Here is an 18,737-nt window from a genome sequence, read left to right as displayed (position 1 = left end):
TTTAGTGCCATATGGTGTTCATAATTTAGTACTTCATGCAAATCATGAGTTATGATAATTGCAATATAATTATGTACAATGTGAAGATTGTATTGTAGCATTGGATCTTCCTGAACTGAAGTCTTTAGTTTTGGCTTAGTTGGGGGCTTTTGGTATTTAAACTATTAAATATGTGAAGTGCCATATAGTTGGTGAGGTTTTTAATTGGCTGCATCAATTATGCTTTAATCTTCTTCATGGATTTCTATTGCCTTTTGGTCTCGGTCATTTTTTCCTTCAGTTGCCTTTTGTCTCAGAATTTTTATAAATCCGATTTTGGATCAGTCCAATCCAATTCCAAATGTCGCCCAATTTGAATTCAAATCAAACATTTGATATGTAAAATGGAAGAAAAAGTATTTTTGACACTATCTTTATGAAAAGTATGCCTTACTTCTTTAGTTCAAGTCACAACTTTAATGATTGCAAAATATTAACTTACTATGAGAAAATTGTGTATCATAGCCCCGAATCTTCTTGTAATAAAGTTTTTGGTTCTGGCTTAGTAAGGCCTTTTTGCTATTCACAATGTTAAATGTTTCTAAGTGCTATATGGTGTTCATAATTAATTAGTTTCTTGCAAATCACGAGTTTTGATAATTGCGATGTGATGATGTACAACGTGAAAATTGAGTTGTACCCTTGGATCTTCTGGAGCGAGTTCACCACGCAGTCCTACCCTATAATCACAAAAAAGGAACAATAAATCAAGAATGATAAAATGAGTACTGGTAGTGAAAGTGAATCCCGACCTAGGGTTTGACATTTGAATTACCTAAAGGGGGTTGGTAAATGACAAGCTTTTATGCCCATTAAAACCAAAAGTGATAGTCAAATGAACCTGGATTCAGCATGAACCCTTGGTTGTTTCTATAAGGAAAGCCACACAAGTATTAATACCTGTTGCAAAAATAAAAAGTGTACATTAAAAAGAAATTAAAAAAAACACCAGTGATAAACAAGTCATCGCTCAAACCTTCGTAAAAATAAAATAAAATAAAACACGAGGATCTAACCTAGAAAAAATAACCATGCTTCTAAATCGCCATCCAGATCCTCACTCCGGAAGACTGCAAGTTATGGTACCTCGAACAAAGAGTGAGGATCTGAGTCATAGATGTAAAATCAAGCTTTGCTTTCTGGTTTCAAGATTTGTAATTTGAATATGAAAATGATGTTTCGAGTGTGAGGTTTAGGGTAGATCTCGGCACTTATATTAACCCACGTTCCCCTCCTCATCCAAAGGGTCTTCTTGGTCCCTCTTTTTTTAGTAAACTGGTATACTCAATTGTTCCAACTCCTTATCTCAATTCTAATGTTCCCTTCGCTCAATTGTAATGTTCCCTTAGCCTTTGGACTGGGCGCCTTCATCCATAAGTCTCCATAGATGTTCCCCTGCATACCGGGATCTCTATCTCAACATGAATTTTTTTTAATACAAAAAGCTCAAAGATTCTGCATAATCGACAACTTCAAGTTAACATTTTAAGCTAAAGAACTATACCTACCAATGATCTCACGATATCTTTACCCACAACACCGTTAGGAAAAGACATAATAACTTCCCTATTTTGTTTTATCTAATAAAAGCAGAGGACCGATGCAAATTAATAGGGGGAAAGCCTAAGCCAATATTTCAACTTCATTCCTAATGATTGGCTTGGCAGAGAAATCGTCCTCATCCTTGGGAGTGTGGATGGTAACCAAGTGAGGCAATGGTTTTGTTGGCCCTTGCTTGCCATTAGGATCCCAATCCAACATGATCTTCACTTTAATTCCAGGAACACCCTGTGTCAACAAAACCTGCCTCACTGCCCAATCAATGTATTCATTAATAGGTTGACCAGAAGAAATCATGTAGCCATCTTTGAATTTCATTGGCACATCGTGCCCTAAGTTTTCCACTAACAATAACTTCACAACCCTTAGCACCACTTTCCATGATAAACTGCAACACTCCATAGCAATCTCTTCGAACTGCAAGATCTCCAAGCAGCTTGTAGTGCAAAGATTTAGCTTGAGCAATTGCACAAAGTCCTCTGTTGTTCACCTTCTCGGCATAAAACTTGATAGTGCCCACGGGAAAATTGAATCTTTTATGAACAACGGATGTCAACTCCTTGTTTCTCCTCCCTTTCTCGCCAAGAACATTCTGGGTATGAGTCGCCTGAATGATGATCTTCGTCCGCATAGGAGTCACACGGACCTCCATGCTAGAGTATCCATCCTCTGCAAGCTCGCGAGTAAGGACTTTGTTCAACTCAGCAAAAAACACACCTTCCGCGATAAACTTTCACTTCTTGCTCATATGTTTCGCCATTGTTGTTTCTTGTAAGAGGTATCGACCAACTTCTCTTAAACTCCCTCCTCCTTCGTGGCCTTCCGTTCATTCACTCTTAAAGTTAAGGTAATGGAACCAGTCTATCGAGGATGGTGTGAACACTACAGGTTCCTGAAAGAGAAAGGCAGGAAATATAGTCATTCTAAGATGGAAGGAGAACCATTCATCTGCCTGAGCCACCCCCACAAGCCATACATAGCATATAGCATACCCCGTTTGTGACCAAGTTTGGGCCATACGCAATGCTGCAGAAATAGGTATGGTGGAGGATGGCGTGAGTACAGAACCGTCAGAGGCAGTGTGGGGAGAATATGGCGTGAGTACAGAATCGTCATAAGGAAGCATGGGGAGAACATTGGCAGAAGGCCCTATGGCAATTTTTATTAGATGGAGAGATTGAACACATGTCAAAATATAATTTGATGGAAGGGCGAAAATCAAGCTCTCCCATTGGCTGGGGTGAACAGTGTTTGCCCACCCCAAGCCAGCAAAGAAAACGCATATCGACGTAATTATAATTCACATAAGTTTATATGAAAGAATTTATATAAAAGTAAATTAAATGGTTATAGAACTAGCAATTGCATTAAGAGGTGCAAAGGAACATTGAAAGCTCAAGACTGGACTCTGTGAGGTTTTCGTGAGCCTCGTTGTTTGAGTAGTTCGAGTTTCTCGCAAGGGCAATGGGGGTGGGGTTGGAGGAACCATCGAGATTGTTTCTTTTCCATTCTTTTCCCATCTATTGCAATTTTCTATCAAAGTTATGTCTAGACTCTTGATCATGCATTCACGAATAACTTTTCCCAATGAGCATTGTAAATTGTGCATTCACGGATAATTTTTCCCAATGAGCATTGTAAATTGTGGATTTTATCCATTGATGATTTCATGGCTTCCATGGTTTCAAATGCATTTTGTTTTGCAGCAAGGCGGATCCAGTAATTCAAATTATGCTAGGATGGCATTTTTTTTCCTGAATTTCTATGCGAAATTTAGTTTCCACCAGACTTTATTTGACGACTGCTTTCTTTGAACCTATACCCTTGAGTGGGATCTTTATCTCTTGCTCGAGTAGAATGCTTGATTTTATGGGGATTTTGAGCCAACATTATCTTTTCGCTTGATACCTCATCAGTGGCAAATTGGCCATCGCCCAATGAATGGCAGTCATGCACTCTCAAACTACTTGCAACCATAGTTACCAAGTTTGAATTCGAATTCAATACGATACGGTAAAAATTCGGATGAAAAAATTTCAATTCAGGAAAAAATCGATAGTATACATCTGAGAGAGAGAGAGAGATATCTTTTTCCCTCTAACAATAATGTTTTCTCTTAATTTTTTTCCCTCATTCATTCTAAATTTTTGAATAATTTCTAATAATTCTAAATAATATAGCTTTAACAACCTTAGATATATAATTTAAAAAAAAACATCGCTTCATCTTTTCTGCCGAACCTTATTTCAAAACTTAAATCTAACCTCGTTACTTAGTTTCAAAACTTTTTTGTCCAAAAAACTTAATAAATAAATACACATTCTAAAGATATTTTGAAATACACATTCTAAAGATATTTTGAAAATAAATCTTAGTTCATTTTACAAATTTTCTCTTTCTCTACTTTCTTGACTTTCCAACCTTCTAAAGTCATGATAAAATTGATAAATAATTTTTTCCTATTTCACAATTATTTTTATCTCCTTTTCTTTTAAGATGGTGGCAGTTATTTATATATGTTTAAAAAGTAATGGCCTTGGTATTCTACGTAAACCAACCCTGAGCAAAGCTATCTTTTTCAAAGAGGCTAGGACTAAGAGTAAAACTAAACCAAGCCCAAGCATATTAGCATTTCAACTCCGACCAATCCAAGCCAACACTATTGACCATGGTGCACCCGCTCTTAACTCCATCGAAAACATTGTAAGTTACGAAATATTGTTTTCTTTAACAAGGTGCCTAATGAACAAATCTATACAGGAACCGAACCAAATTTTATCCAAATATTCGTTATTCGAATCAAATTAACGAATTTTTGAACCTTTTGCGAATTTGGTAACTATGCCCGAACCAAATTTTATCCAAATATTCGTTATTCGAATCAAATTAACGAATTTTTGAACCTTTTGCGAATTTGGTAACTATGCTCGCAACCAACATTAAAAGACCAAAGAGTACACGAATGCCTACTGTGAATAAGCCTAAAGGGATGCCAATTTCCCACCACATCAGCACGGGCCTCGTGCCATCCATTTTGGGAATCTTTCTCAGACAAATCTAGTAAGCGTGGGATAAAACCTCGAGTATACATTTTTGAGAAACTTTTTTGGTCAATTTTATGTATTTTAGGAACATTGTCCTTATCATTGAAATGATTGAAAAATAATCAGAATTCTGTAAGTTCTAAACCTGCAATGATTTAGACAGATCTGACGCAAGAACGAAAATGTTACACGATCTTATGGTCGACATTCTCCAGCTGTCTCTCTGTCAATTTACTGTGTAGGTTTTATTTTTTAGTTAATTCTTTTGTTTCTCAACTTGTGTTGTCCAATGCTTCGAATCTTTGGGTTTTGTCATGATGGACAATTTTGTGCAGTGTCTGATGGTGTTTTATTTGAACTTTGAGTAATTGGAGATTATTGTTTGAAGGCATCGGAGATGTTGTTAGTATGACCACTTTATTTGCACAAACATTCCTCAACTAAGTTGAATGATGACATATCCTGTGTCGCGCGACAAAACTTTATCATTGTGTGCTCGTCACGTTTCCTTGTTCATCTAGTGGCAGGCTGCATTGCCTGGGGGCAGGGGATAGACTTTGACGGGTAAAATGCTCGTCATTTGTTTACTTGTCACATATGGTAAGAAGTAGTGAACTTGTTACCAACATAAAGGAAAGGAAAATGGTTAATGTGTTAATTTGAATATGTCTGTTAGATTTCAAATTGCTATTTCATTGGGTTTGACGGCCCACCTCTCATCCCGTCGAATGGTTTGAAGGTGAAAACGAAAAGGTAGGTATCGCTACCGATTGAACTTCCTTCTGCCTCTTAAGATCAACAACTCATATTCCATCACAATACCAAAACATTAAAGAGGTAAAGGGATCAACTGTGTTTGAAACTATGGACTCTGGATATAAAATCAGGCGAAGGGAAGTTGGGCCTTCAATGACTCTCTGGTTCAACTTCTAAAGTTGTCTTCTGATTTGCGTGCGAGATATGCTCCTTCATTCTCTTCGTCCAGGCATGCATTCCTGGTTTCCTGGTTTACTGAGAGGCCTTATAAAAACCCAAGCAACCGAGTGATTGGAGTCTAAAACACATGCAACATCTCCTTTTGTGGAAACTCGTGGACGTTAGCGCCTTCAAACCTGAAGTCAACGCAAGAAGACCTTCCGGCGGGAGAAGAAAACGAATAAGAACCAGGGAAATGATAAATATCCATGTGTCAATTTTTAATAGGTGCAAGGAGGACGAAATTGAGGGCCTCTTATTGGTTGGGGTGAACAGTGTCCGCTCACCCCAAGCCCGCAGAGTAAACGCCTTCGGTGTGAAAATGTGCAAGTAGACGAGATTTTTGGAATTGTGCAATTTGCATTATTATGTATATTATATGTTAGTTTACATTATTATGTGCATGTAGAAGTATATAAAGTATAAATTTTGAATTTATATACATTAGTAAATTCCAACAACATTAAAGACTTAATACCTCAGAGTCGAGCGTAGAGTCTAGCGTACAAACTGAGATCAGAGGAAATTAAGGCATTCGTGACAGGTCAATCGAAAGCATTAATGGTGTGAGAATGGCAATATATCTCACTTGCAATCACCACCTGCCACATTCCATGCTCAAGGTAGGGTGTTTGGATAATAGAGCATTTGCAATCAATGTTGCATTGGGAAGAGATACAAGGGTTAATTTCGGGAAACTCCTATTTCCAACCCCATAGAAAAGTAAACGCTGCCTGACATGCGAGGCAAATAGCTTTCGCCCTCTAAGTGACAGCACGCGAATCGAGATAGCAGCAAGATAGCAGCGTGGAGAGACAGCACGTGAATCGAGATAGCAGCGTGGAGAGAGAGGGCGAAAGCTATTTGCCTCGCATGTCAGGCAGCATTTACTTTTCTATGGGGTTGGAAATAGGAGTTTCCGTTAATTTCGTTGGGGTCCTTCAATCAACCATTTTAGTGTTGAGAGCGTTGTGAAGTTGAGCAGTAAGTTGTAACAATGAAGGAAACTTATGTCTTGTTGCCATGGTCCGTGAGCAGGGTCAACCTAGGCAGAAGAGGTTGTCATCCTTAGCCTCCATGGCACATACCAGGAGCTCTTAGATTTGATGAGGACCTTCCACTTCGTATCAAACGAATGGTTGTTGAGATGGAAGCATAAGAAATTGGAAATACATGTGATAGTAATTGGAAGTTGTGAAATATGCTTGGAAGGCATCTGAGAGACCAGGAAGATATTTTGAGGGTGACATAGAATTGTATCATTGACTTAGGCTTCCACCTTGTCCAAGCAAGGTCTACTCTATGTCTCCTAGCTGGAGTGCCTCTCGCACCTTCCAATTCTCCGAACAACTTGGGTTCTCCCTCTCCAAGTCCCCCAAACTCAGATCTTCATGGTGCTTAACCTCCTAGTCCTAAGAAGCAAGAGCTAGCAAAAAGGGAGGAGAGGACCATAGAAAAACCAGGACTACTGAAAAATGTTGGGAAGAAGCGAGCCACTAGTAGCAAGGCATCAACTATTGACATGTCGAGGGAAGAGACACTCCCACGGGGCGCAGATACCTGCTTTGGAAGAATGACAGTCGAATGGGAAATACCATCATTGTTGCACCACGGTTCTCAGAAGGTTGAGACAACCCCTGCAGCTAACTTCCAACATGTACAGGAGCGCCCTCGAGAGCCAAGAAGAATTTCCTCTAATTCCTCTTTTTTTGCATATTAATTATGTTTTCAATGTTAAAATTTTGCTACAAAACACTCAGGGAGACCATCTGGTTTCCCAATCTTCGCCAGATGGTCTTCCCTAGGACTGACATTGTGCTAGTTTAAGTTTAGATGGGTTTTTTCTATTTTTTAACATGTTTAATCTGAACCAGGTTCGGAGACGAACTTACATGCTTGTACACTTTGTAAATTACCACTAATTTGATGCATTCTAGCTTAAAAAAAAAACATTAAAGACACAATAAAATTAAAAATAAATAAAATACGAAGAATTGAAAATATATCTACAAACTAGACTTTGCTACAATTTTTTTATGAATTTCAATTCCACTTTTAAACATTCGTAATAATTTTAAGAAATATCAAAATTGAACACTACCTTAGTTTAGAAGAGTTCCTTTGTGGCATTGCATTCCAAACATAGGATTACAGATCTAAGATAGAAACTCAAGTCTCCATCTAAAGGCTATAAAAAGATTTTCAAGTATTGCACCAAATCCAAACATAAACCCACTCACTTTGTGCCATCCCATCTTGTCGTCCTTCATGAAGGTGATACTTTAGAGAATGTTTGAGAAGCATAGTGTATAGTCCCAAGGAACGGATATGAATGCATGTTCATGTGGTTCTCCCACTTGTCTAGGCATATTAATTGGACCATTAAGAAGGTTAAGTGGTTTAAAATGTTGAGTAGCAAATTTCCTCAAATGCACCCCGTTCCCCACCTCTACAATTTCTCTAAATAATTTCAAAATATAGGTTACAGGCCTTTTGGCCCATTAAATATGCCATAGTGTTTAGCCATCTCAAGGAGTGGTAGAACGTGACACTTTTGAATCCTTCTATTAGATTTCGAATGCAACGAATCATCATGTTCATATGAATTTCCTTTGGAAGGGTTTATTTACATCTACCGAATAACAACCATTGAGTCTCTAATTACAAAAGTACTTTTTATGTTTCGACTCTTTTTTATTTGGATTCATTTCCAAAGGGCCAAGGCTTTTGCCTAGTTGTTTGTTGTTTCTACAAGTCCTCCCTCTACCTTGCGCCACAATAAATTATAGGGACTCTTAATAGCTATGGTATTGTTGATATCTTTCTATTGCAATTTACCTAGATATGACTATGCGTTATATAGTTAAACATTATAGCAAATTTGGCTTTAAATAGTCTTTATAAGAAAAAAAACCTACTTGTTGACTTGGAAATTTAGTAATCAATAGAATTTAAAAAAAAAATATGAGCAAAATCATAATCAATGAATTGAATATACAAAAGTAAAGTATGAGCATGTGTCAAGTTTTTATTTGACAATATTTAACTATATACACACATTATCTTGGTTAAGGTATTGGTGAGATCATCATAATATATGATAAATCTCTTTAAAATGCTAAATATGGAACATTTTATATTACCGGTACTACCATTATTTATTTTATGATATCTAGTATTGTTTATTTATTGTACTTTCATTAATATTATATATTAATAATTTTCACTTATGTGATATATTATAATAATAAATATCTAATTTTGTAGGGTCGCATTCGAGCCAAACGTCAAATTGGTGTGTGAGACCTCATTGTTTGTGGAACATGGGATCTCCTCCACATAATAATTTGACTACTAAAGTATATAGAGGTGTACATACCCTATCTACCTCTAGATTTGAACCTATGACCTCCTATGAGGAAATATATGTTCTTAACCATTAGGCATATTCAATAAAGATTGTGTACTAGTGGACCTAATGGTTAAGAGCATGTGTTTCCTCCGAAGAGGTCATAAGTTCAAATCCAAAGCAAGGTAGAGCACGTACGCCTCCATAGAGTTTAGTAGTCAAATCTATATTTGAAGGTGGGTCCGTTGTCCCACAAACAAGGGGGTCTCATATACCAATCTGGTGTCTGGCTTAGTCGCGACCTTAAAATGTAATATATGATCATTATATAATGTTGTATTGTTATTATTATTATAATATTATATTATATATAATTCTATATTATTATCATAGTTATTAAAGACATATTATATTATTATATATTATTGTTATATTATATATTTTTAATTATTATATTATTATATAGCTATGGTTGTTGATGCAGGAGCATTCAACTTCCAAGTCAAAATATATTTTGACTAGAGTAGGGGTCTTTTCGATTACCAAGGGAGTTAGTTCCCTACATGTGTGAAGTTGTTTAATTTAATGTGTTTTCCTAAGTTTATAGAATAATTGTACATAAATGATTTATGTGAGGATTGATGTAACCATATCTACTCTTTAGGAGAGATCTCAAGAGTATTTTGGAGGACTTGAGAGATTTTAGAATTAGTTTAACTCATGAGAGGATTTTGTGGATCTAGGAAGTCTAAGATAGGAATTTGTTGAAGAAATTGTGGATCTGAACTAATTTCTAGTTCAGAATTATCTTTTCTACAAATATAATGAAATTCATGAGAATGCGTAGGGAGTAGAGGTGTGATAGAGGAGAAGGATTCGAGAGGATCAAAGGCCAAAGAGGGCCATAAGGTTGAGAAGGGCTTCATTGTTGTAATCAGGGAAGGCCTATTGTAAATATTGTTAGTTTATTTATTTACGCCGTAAGGCGTTCCCTCTGAGAAAGACATTCCTAAAGTGTGACGTGTATAATCTTGAGCCATTGATTTTGTGTGTTAGATGATTGGGGTGTTTTCTGCCGTTGATTTAATCTGTTTTTTCATAGAAAAATATTATTTTTTCTACCAGCTGAAAAACAAAGAGGGAAAATCTGACAATGAGCCATGAAAAGCCAAGCCACCTGGGGATGAAACTCTTGGTAGTCACTGAACCCAAACGTGTCTTTGCTTTTCTTCTTGATTTCTTCCTGCCTGAGGGCCGCGTAGCCAGCGCAGCCTTGTGCTGTTATATCACTATTTGTACTATGAAACGTACAAACGCTCTCGCTTCCGTGCAACATTGATAGTGCTGCCTCGAACTTCAAAGGAAAGGCTTCAGTTTGATAGACAGTGTAATCCTGACCCACAACAGCCAATTAGATACGAAAGTATTCAATGGGTTCCTCTTCAACTTCCTCTTTCCAGGTAAACATTTATCTGATTCTGAATTCGAATGGAGCTTCAACACACGAATCGGGTATGCAATAAAATTTTGCAAAATTATGACAGGAAGAAAGCTACGGAAGTGCAGCGGGCTGGGTGGAAGCTCGCACAGATTGCCCCCATTTGCAGGTTCTGTGTTCTGATCTTCGACATATACCCGGCCTTGACACTCCCTGCAAGAGGTAATTAGCTTATATTTCATGTCATAAATTGGTTTCTCGAAATTTGGTTATTGCCCAGTACCGACTTAGGACATTTCAATCTCTGTGCATCATATAAATTGGAAAAAAATGGGTAAAACAACTAGACCAAACGATTTTTCCTTACTGTTGCTAGAACCAGATGGATGCAGGACACAGGAATAAAAGAGCAAGGTACGACATAGAAGACGACCAGGCTGAAAGCGCTGGGTCACATGATTTTATTACTCAACTTTGTATCAATTTGGAAAGCGCAAACATACCAACGCGGGCCCCAGTTCTTCCAGAACGTCCCAGGATGATCGAAAAATCCAATCACTGCTGGAAAAAACGACATACCAGAGAAATCAGCTCAAACCCTCAATTTGACACTCAATTTGAAACCCGCAATTTGACACTCAACAACAAATCCAGAAAATTTGCATAAGCGATCGCAATGTGTTTATGAAATCCAATGCCCCGCCATCTTTGCTCATATTTGATCGAGGTAAATTCCTTGAGATATAACAGTACTATAGATCTATCTAAATCTATTTAATTTAATCTGAGCTTAGAGAGATCTATATTTTGGTTATATATTAAAATTTCAATTTTAATAACTGATAAACATCTTTATATATTATATTAAATTATAAAATGACTCGATAAATTTCTAAACTTAATCGATTATAAAATATACTTCTCAACTCAATAAAAATCTAAACTTAATAAACCTCTATAAACATTTGCACATCTTATCTTGATATAGATAGTGTTCCAGTGTTAAATATCTACTAACTGATCTGATTGCAGGTTGCAGAGATTAAGGATCAAGATAGTGTGTCATGTCAAAAACAGTGCAACTCTTGTTGGTCCATTGTTTAGAATGCATGCCACTCAAGTTCATATTGATCTAGTGATACAGATAAGCAAATAAGTAATTGCAAGCATGGATATTACTGTGTTAAGTTGCCAATATAGTTATAATATTTTTAGACAGAGGGTCCATGGTCATGACTCACTGGAATTGTTTTAATGCTGCAATTTCATTTTTAGCACATAGAACTACAATTGGGTAATGTCGAATGGTTTAGTTTTTTGTTGCAGTTGATGGGTCAAAATTCACTGTTTTTTCTAGGTTTTCAAGTCAGATATTAATGAATACTGGCCAGGGAAGAGTCATCAATGAAGATTTCGGAAATGTAAGAGTTACTAAATATGCGTTGAGAAAAATGGTCTATGTGAAGCCCAATTGGTGTAGAATTTATGCCAATATTAAGCATGTACAAATCTTGTAGGTTGCATGGGCATAGATTCTCACTGATTTCAGAGATTATTCTTTTCCCTTTGGCATTATTTGCCATTCACACAGTTTGCTTTGCTTTGTTTGGTTGTGTGTTGTCCATGAAATTGTGTTTTGCAGTCAGCAAAAGTCTTGAAAGTTGTCTATCATCTGGAAAAAATATCAGAAGCAAACTGTGACAGCATTCACAGAAATAAATAGCGAACAGATCATATCTCAGACATTAACTTATCAAGAAATAAGATTCAGAACATATACAGTTTCCACAGAAATGGCAGTACTCTTCTATTACTTTGCTTCAAGGATAAGGCATTGTTTCAGAGAATATCCCTAATGAAATCCATTGAATTAATATATGAATTTAGGGTATCATGGTTCAGAACAACATAATGTTCAAATGTGAAGCCAATGAAATTATATAAGATTGCCCTGCTCCTTTCTTGCTAATTTTCCACCATTCCTTCAAATTTTTCAGTGGCATGAAAATGGTTTGGGGCCTATGGCTGATGCTCTTATGCAACTCTCAACTCTTTGTAATATCAATCTTTTGTATAAAGGAACAAACTGTCCCCTAGAAGGTGCTGCTATTACAGTTAGTCCTAGTCCAAGTGCCCTTTCTCTTATTTCAGAGAATATCCCTAATGAAATCCATTGAATTAATATATGAATTTAGGGTATCATGGTTCAGAACAACATAATGTTCAAATGTGAAGCCAATGAAATTATATAAGATTGCCCTGCTCCTTTCTTGCTAATTTTCCACCATTCCTTCAAATTTTTCAGTGGCATGAAAATGGTTTGGGGCCTATGGCTGATGCTCTTATGCAACTCTCAACTCTTTGTAATATCAATCTTTTGTATAAAGGAACAAACTGTCCCCTAGAAGGTGGTGCTATTACAGTTAGTCCTAGTCCAAGTGCCCTTTCTCTTACACCAGCATTTATGGCAATAGCCACTTAGTTATAGAGGCTTGTCCTGTTGATGGCTTGTCATTTTGTATTATGATTCCATTAAGCTTGTCCATTCTTAGAGCTTCATGAGACTATCTGACTTACAAGTTGCTAAGCTTTATGACTTTCACTACATGGTGGTACATGCGTTGCAGGTTTGGCATAAGCCGGGGTTGTATTAACCCATCCAATTGTGGGAGAATCTTCATATTCTACCTCTCCATTGGAGTCCATTTCTCTTTCTGATTTTAATACAGAGTTCAACAACTGATTCGCCAAATTCTTCATGTTCTGTTCCACTGTGGAGAAGCTATCTTGGAATTCTTGTTTCTCAAATTCATATGGCTTATCAGTTTCTTATTTTTGCTCTATTCTTGCACCGTTGGGTGTTCCATGGATATTTCTAAGGATCACTGCTGAGGTTCTCAGCTTGCTGCAAATTATCCTAGACTCTGGATCACACTCGGATTTCTGAAGTGCGAGCTTATTGGTCAGATAATTCAAATTCTTGAATGCTTTGATAACCAGGGAAAAGCTAGTCTCAAGAGAAATAAAAACTCCAAACTCCAACTTCGTTGATAACTTTGAGAGTGGCTATTACAGTTAGTCCTAGTCCAAGTGCCCTTTTTCTTACACCAGCATTTATGGCAATAGCCACTTAGTTATAGAGGTTTGTCCTGTCCATGGTTTGTCATTTTGTATTATGATTCCATTAAGCTTGTCCATTCTTAGAGCTTCATGAGACTATCTGACTTGCGAGTTGCTAAGCTTTATGACTTTCACTACATGGTGGTACATGTGTTGCAGGTTTGGCATAAGCTGGGGTTGTATTAACCCATCCAATTGCGAGAGAATCTTGATATTCTACCTCTCCATTGGAGTCCATTTCTCTTTCTGAATTTAATACAGAGTTCAACAACTGATTTTCCAAATTCTCCATGTAATGTTCCACAGTGGAGAAGCTACCTTGGAATTTTGTTTCTCAAATTCATATGGCTTATCAGTTTCTTATTTTTGCTCAATTCTTGCACCGTTGGGTGTTCCATGGATATTTCTAAGGGTCACTGCTGAGGTTCTCAGCTTGCTGCAAATTATCCTAGACTCAGAATCATACTTGGATTTCTGCATTCCGAGCTTATTGGTCAGATAATTCAAATTCTTGAATGCTTTGATAACAGAGAAAAGCTAGTCTCAAGGGAAATAAAAACTCCAACTTCGTTGATAACTTTGAGAGTGGCTATTACAGTTAGTCCTAGTCCAAGTGCCCTTTCTCTTACACCAGCATTTATGGCAATAGCCACTTAGTTATAGAGGCTTGTCCTGTCCATGGCTTGCAATTTTGTATTATGATTCCATTAAGCTTGTCCATTCTTAGAGCTTCATGAGACTATCTGACTTACAATGTGCAAATCAGAATGAGATTGCTCTAGGGCTACCATGAGAGGCTGAGAGGACCTACTGAAATGGGCGGTAACCATATAAGATTGGCCACTGTGGTCACTACCAGAGAGATAATACTAGCAATTAACAATTAAAAGGGAAATAAATAAAATGCTTTGAACTTTGTCGAAGTCCTGGGATGTTCCTGTATGTTGCAGTTTACACAATCACTATTTTGTTAGTAGGGATATTATAGTCTTTTCTGTTTCCCGATTTCTTTTAGCAGCAAATGTTTCATGCAGCAATTTTGTAGCAATCCTTGTTTTATGGTGGTAAATATAGTTTACCTTTTGGTTATGACTGTTGCTAAAAGTTCTGTTGTGGCAATTGCTTTAACATCAGGTAATACATTAACATGACACACAAGATGAATTTTACAGATCCTGAAATATGTATCAATATGAAGTCCATTGAAGTCGTCAATTTAGTTAAAAGAGCACCTCCTGAAAGTCTGCCACAATCATTGAAGTTCATATCATCTGAAGCAAGTCCAATATTTGAGAAATGTGATAGTGATATTGAGAAACCTTCTCAAGTAATCCCCAAGGTAACATCACAATATCCTTTAGAACTAAATTCTCTAGTGTAAGACAATACTGCAAATTTATTTCTGATGTTTAAAATGTTTTGAAGGTTACAGTTTCTTATCGGTTATTTACTCATTAGGCACTAGTGAGGATTCTCCTTATGATACTATCTAGATTAGCAGTAACAGTAAGAACACAAACAGCCACAATGCCTCAGGTAAATGGCTCCTCAAAATCTCAGAATATATACCATGATTTCAAAAAAAATTGGGGAAATGTTACCTTGTAAGCCTTTTCCAAATTACGCATAGCATCCAAATTCAATAACAGAACAGAGATTAAACTGCATGCAAGATGATCTCAAACCAGTGATGTCGAGTGATGTACTTGGAATGACTCTCAGTAACCCTTGAAGAGCAATATCAAAAGCATGGATTTACTATCAATTGCAGGAGTCAGCTCAAACTAAACTCAAGTTGACCTCCTCCTATAGTCATGACGGTTCACTGTGGATTGAACTAATATAAATAAGCACCTCATCCGACATATACCCGGCCTTGACACTCCCTGCAAGAGGTAATTAGCTTATATTTCATGTCATAAATTGGGTTTCTCGAAATTTGGTTATTGCCCAGTACCGACTTAGGACATTTCAATCTCTGTGCATCATATAAATTGGAAAAAAATGGGTAAAACAACTAGACCAAACGATTTTTCCTTACTGTTGCTAGAACCAGATGGATGCAGGACACAGGAATAAAAGAGCAAGGTACGACATAGAAGACGACCAGGCTGAAAGCGCTGGGTCACATGATTTTATTACTCAACTTTGTATCAATTTGGAAAGCGCAAACATACCAACGCGGGCCCCAGTTCTTCCAGAACGTCCCAGGATGATCGAAAAATCCAATCACTGCTGGAAAAAACGACATACCAGAGAAATCAGCTCAAACCCTACGGTTTCCAATAAATGCAAACAGATGAATTTATTTCGTGACTTTCACGTACAGGTTTGGCTATATATACTCCATACAGCTTTCTCAAATATATGTTATTGTCCTTCCAATTAACAATTTGTATTATATGAAACTGCAGCAATTTGACACTCAACAACAAATCCAGAAAATTTGCATAAGCGATCGCAATGTGTTTATGAAATCCAATTCCCCGCCATCTTTGCTCATATTTGATCGAGGTAAATTCCTTGAGATATAACACTACTATAGATCTATCTAAATCTATTTAATTTAATCTGAGCTTAGAGAGATCTATATTTTGGTTATATATTAAAATTTCAATTTTAATAACTGATAAACATCTTTATATATTATATTAAATTATAAAATGACTCAATAAATTTCTAAACTTAATCGATTATAAAATATACTTCTCAACTCAATAAAAATCTAAACTTAATAAACCTCTATAAACATTTGCACATCTTATCTTGATATAGATAGTGTTCCAGTGTTAAATATCTACTAACTGATCTGATTGCAGGTTGCAGAGATTAAGGATCAAGATAGTGTGTCATGTCAAAAACAGTGCAACTCTTGTTGGTCCATTGTTTAGAATGCATGCCACTCAAGTTCATATTGATCTAGTGATAGAGATAAGCACATAAGTAATTGCAAGCATGGATATTACTGTGTTAGTTGCCAATATAGTTATAATATTTTTAGACAGAGGGTCCATGGTCATGATTGACTCGAATTGTTTTAATGCTGCAATTTCATTTTTAGCACATAGAACTACAATTGGGTAATGTCGAATGGTTTAGTTTTTTGTTGCAGTTGATGGGTCAAAATTCACTGTTTTTTCTAGGTTTTCAAGTCAGATATTAATGAATACTGGCCAGGGAAGAGTCATCAATGAAGATTTCGGAAATATAAGAGTTACCTAAATATGCGTTGAGAAAAATGGTCTATGTGAAGCCCAATTGGTGTAGAATTTATGCCAATATTAAGCATGTACAAATCTTGTAGGTTGCATGGGCATAGATTCTCACTGATTTCAGAGATTATTCTTTTCCCTTTGGCATTATTTGCCATTCACACAGTTTGCTTTGCTTTGTTTGGTTGTGTGTTGTCCATGAAATTGTGTTTTGCAGTCAGCAAAAGTCTTGAAAGTTGTCTATCAACTGGAAAAAATATCAGAAGCAAACTGTGACACCATTCACAGAAATAAATAGCGAACAGATCATATCTCCGACATTAACTTATCAAGAAATAAGATTCAGAACATATACAGTTTCCACAGAAATGGCAGTACTCTTCTATTACTTTGCTTCAAGGATAGGGCATTGTTTCAAAGAATATCCCTAATGAAATCCATTGAATTAATATATGAATTTAGGGTATCATGGTTCAGAACAACATAATGTTCAAATGTGAAGCCAATGAAATTATATAAGATTGCCCTGCTCCTTTCTTGCTAATTTTCCACCATTCCTTCAAATTTTTCAGTGGCATGTTTATTTCCCAAGTTAATGAAGCTGCCATATTACTCTGCAAATTGTTTTAGCAGATATGGATAATTTAGGCCTTATGATTTGTAAGTCAAAGTTATTTTCACATAAAAAAATCGTTGTTGATATGGCATTGGTTGTCTTCCTTCCCTTTTGTTCTAATGTCTTCTTTCTAAAATTGACAATCTTCCTTGATTGAAAGAGTTGTGGGTACATCTGATCCCTGACAATCATTCAGTTCAATATTTGATGGCCTTGAAGCTCCTAAACCCAATTTCATGTTGTTCTTGCCTGTACAATAAAAATGGTCCCATACCAGTCACTATTTCTTTGACAACGGCAGTGTAAACACAAGAAGTAGCATAGAGAAAATGACTTAAATTCAAGATATTAAAAGGAATGAATGCAAGGTTTTAGAGACAATTCAGATCGATCCAAAGAAAGATGCAGGAAAATGTAATATTTTATGTTGTTGGAAAAATGACTCTTGAGTTTTCATAGAAATTGGATCGATCAGACGCTGATGTCTAATCCTCAAGTATACCAGTTTCGTCTCTAACTCACAATGAGACATGTGAAAATATATATTAACCTTTCGAGAGATCTTTCAATCTTTGTTGCAACCCTTATGTAACTTTAAGACTCTTGTAGATCATCTGTGTACTTGCTTGAACTCTGTACTTTTGAACAGTGACTTTTGTATGATTTTGTAGAAAGTTAAGATCCTAATGAACACTTGGATATGTTATTTTCTCTTATTGATAAAGGAAAGTGTTTGATGAAAATGGGGGTTTCATGCTAAGTCAGTCCCTCTATCTTCAGGTAGACAGAGTATTTTCTCAATAATGTGTAAAGCTTCCCTTGTTTCAAAATCAGAAGTCAACATGAAGGCATTGTCCATTCCTTTAATTTTTAAGTGGCATGTTTATTTCCCAAGTTAATGAAGCTGCCGTATTACTCTGAATTTTTTTTAGCAGATATGGATAATTTAGGCCTTATGATTTGTAAGTCAAAGTTATTTTCACATAAAGAAATCGTTGTTGATATGGCACTGGTTGTCTTCCTTCCCTTTTGTTCTATTGTCTTCTCTCTCAATTTAACAGTCCTCCTTGATTGAAAGAGTTGTGGGTACATATGATCCCTGACGATCATTCAGTTCAATATTTGATGGCCTTGAAGCTCCTAAACCCAATTTCATGGTGTTCTTGCCTGTACAATAAAAATGGTCCCATACCAGTCACTATTTCTTTGACAACGGCAGTGTAAACACATGAAGGAGCACAGAGAAAATGTCTTAAATTCAAGATATTAAAAGGAATGAATGCAAAGTTTTAGAGACAACTCAGATCGATCCAAAGAAAGATGCGGGAAAATGTAATATTTTCAAAGGAAAATGGATCATGGCCCAAAAGGGCCTCTATACAGA

At 36.4% G+C, this 18,737-nt stretch overlaps 2 long non-coding RNA genes and 1 pseudogene across 4 annotated transcripts; 2 read left to right on the top strand and 1 right to left on the bottom strand.

Annotated features, from left to right (window-relative positions):
- Positions 1-1,662: 1,662 nt before the first annotated feature.
- Positions 1,663-2,359, bottom strand: LOC149180041 (small ribosomal subunit protein uS3z pseudogene; annotated as a pseudogene).
- Positions 2,360-10,180: 7,821 nt separating this feature from the next.
- LOC149180040 (uncharacterized) lies at positions 10,181-10,556 on the top strand. Its single transcript, XR_016257436.1, has 2 exons — positions 10,181-10,427; positions 10,512-10,556. It is a non-coding gene; the product is annotated as an uncharacterized LOC149180040 (long non-coding RNA).
- Positions 10,557-12,683: 2,127 nt separating this feature from the next.
- LOC149180039 (uncharacterized) lies at positions 12,684-16,035 on the top strand. 3 transcript variants are annotated; one of them, XR_016257435.1, is made up of 4 exons: positions 12,694-13,547; positions 13,685-15,420; positions 15,582-15,854; positions 15,940-16,035. It is a non-coding gene; the product is annotated as an uncharacterized LOC149180039 (long non-coding RNA). The 3 variants fall into 3 exon arrangements; XR_016257433.1 differs by having other exon boundaries at positions 12,694-15,420; XR_016257434.1 differs by lacking the exon at positions 15,940-16,035 and having other exon boundaries at positions 12,684-15,420; positions 15,582-15,878.
- Positions 16,036-18,737: the final 2,702 nt, after the last annotated feature.

Source organism: Pinus tabuliformis, chromosome 3_2, assembly GCF_031772625.1.
Source record: "Pinus tabuliformis cultivar Carrire ecotype Pingquan chromosome 3_2, CPIR1, whole genome shotgun sequence".
Lineage (NCBI taxonomy): Eukaryota > Viridiplantae > Streptophyta > Pinopsida > Pinales > Pinaceae > Pinus > Pinus tabuliformis.
Note: the sequence above shows the minus strand (reverse complement) of the source record. Positions and strands in the feature narration are given on the sequence as shown.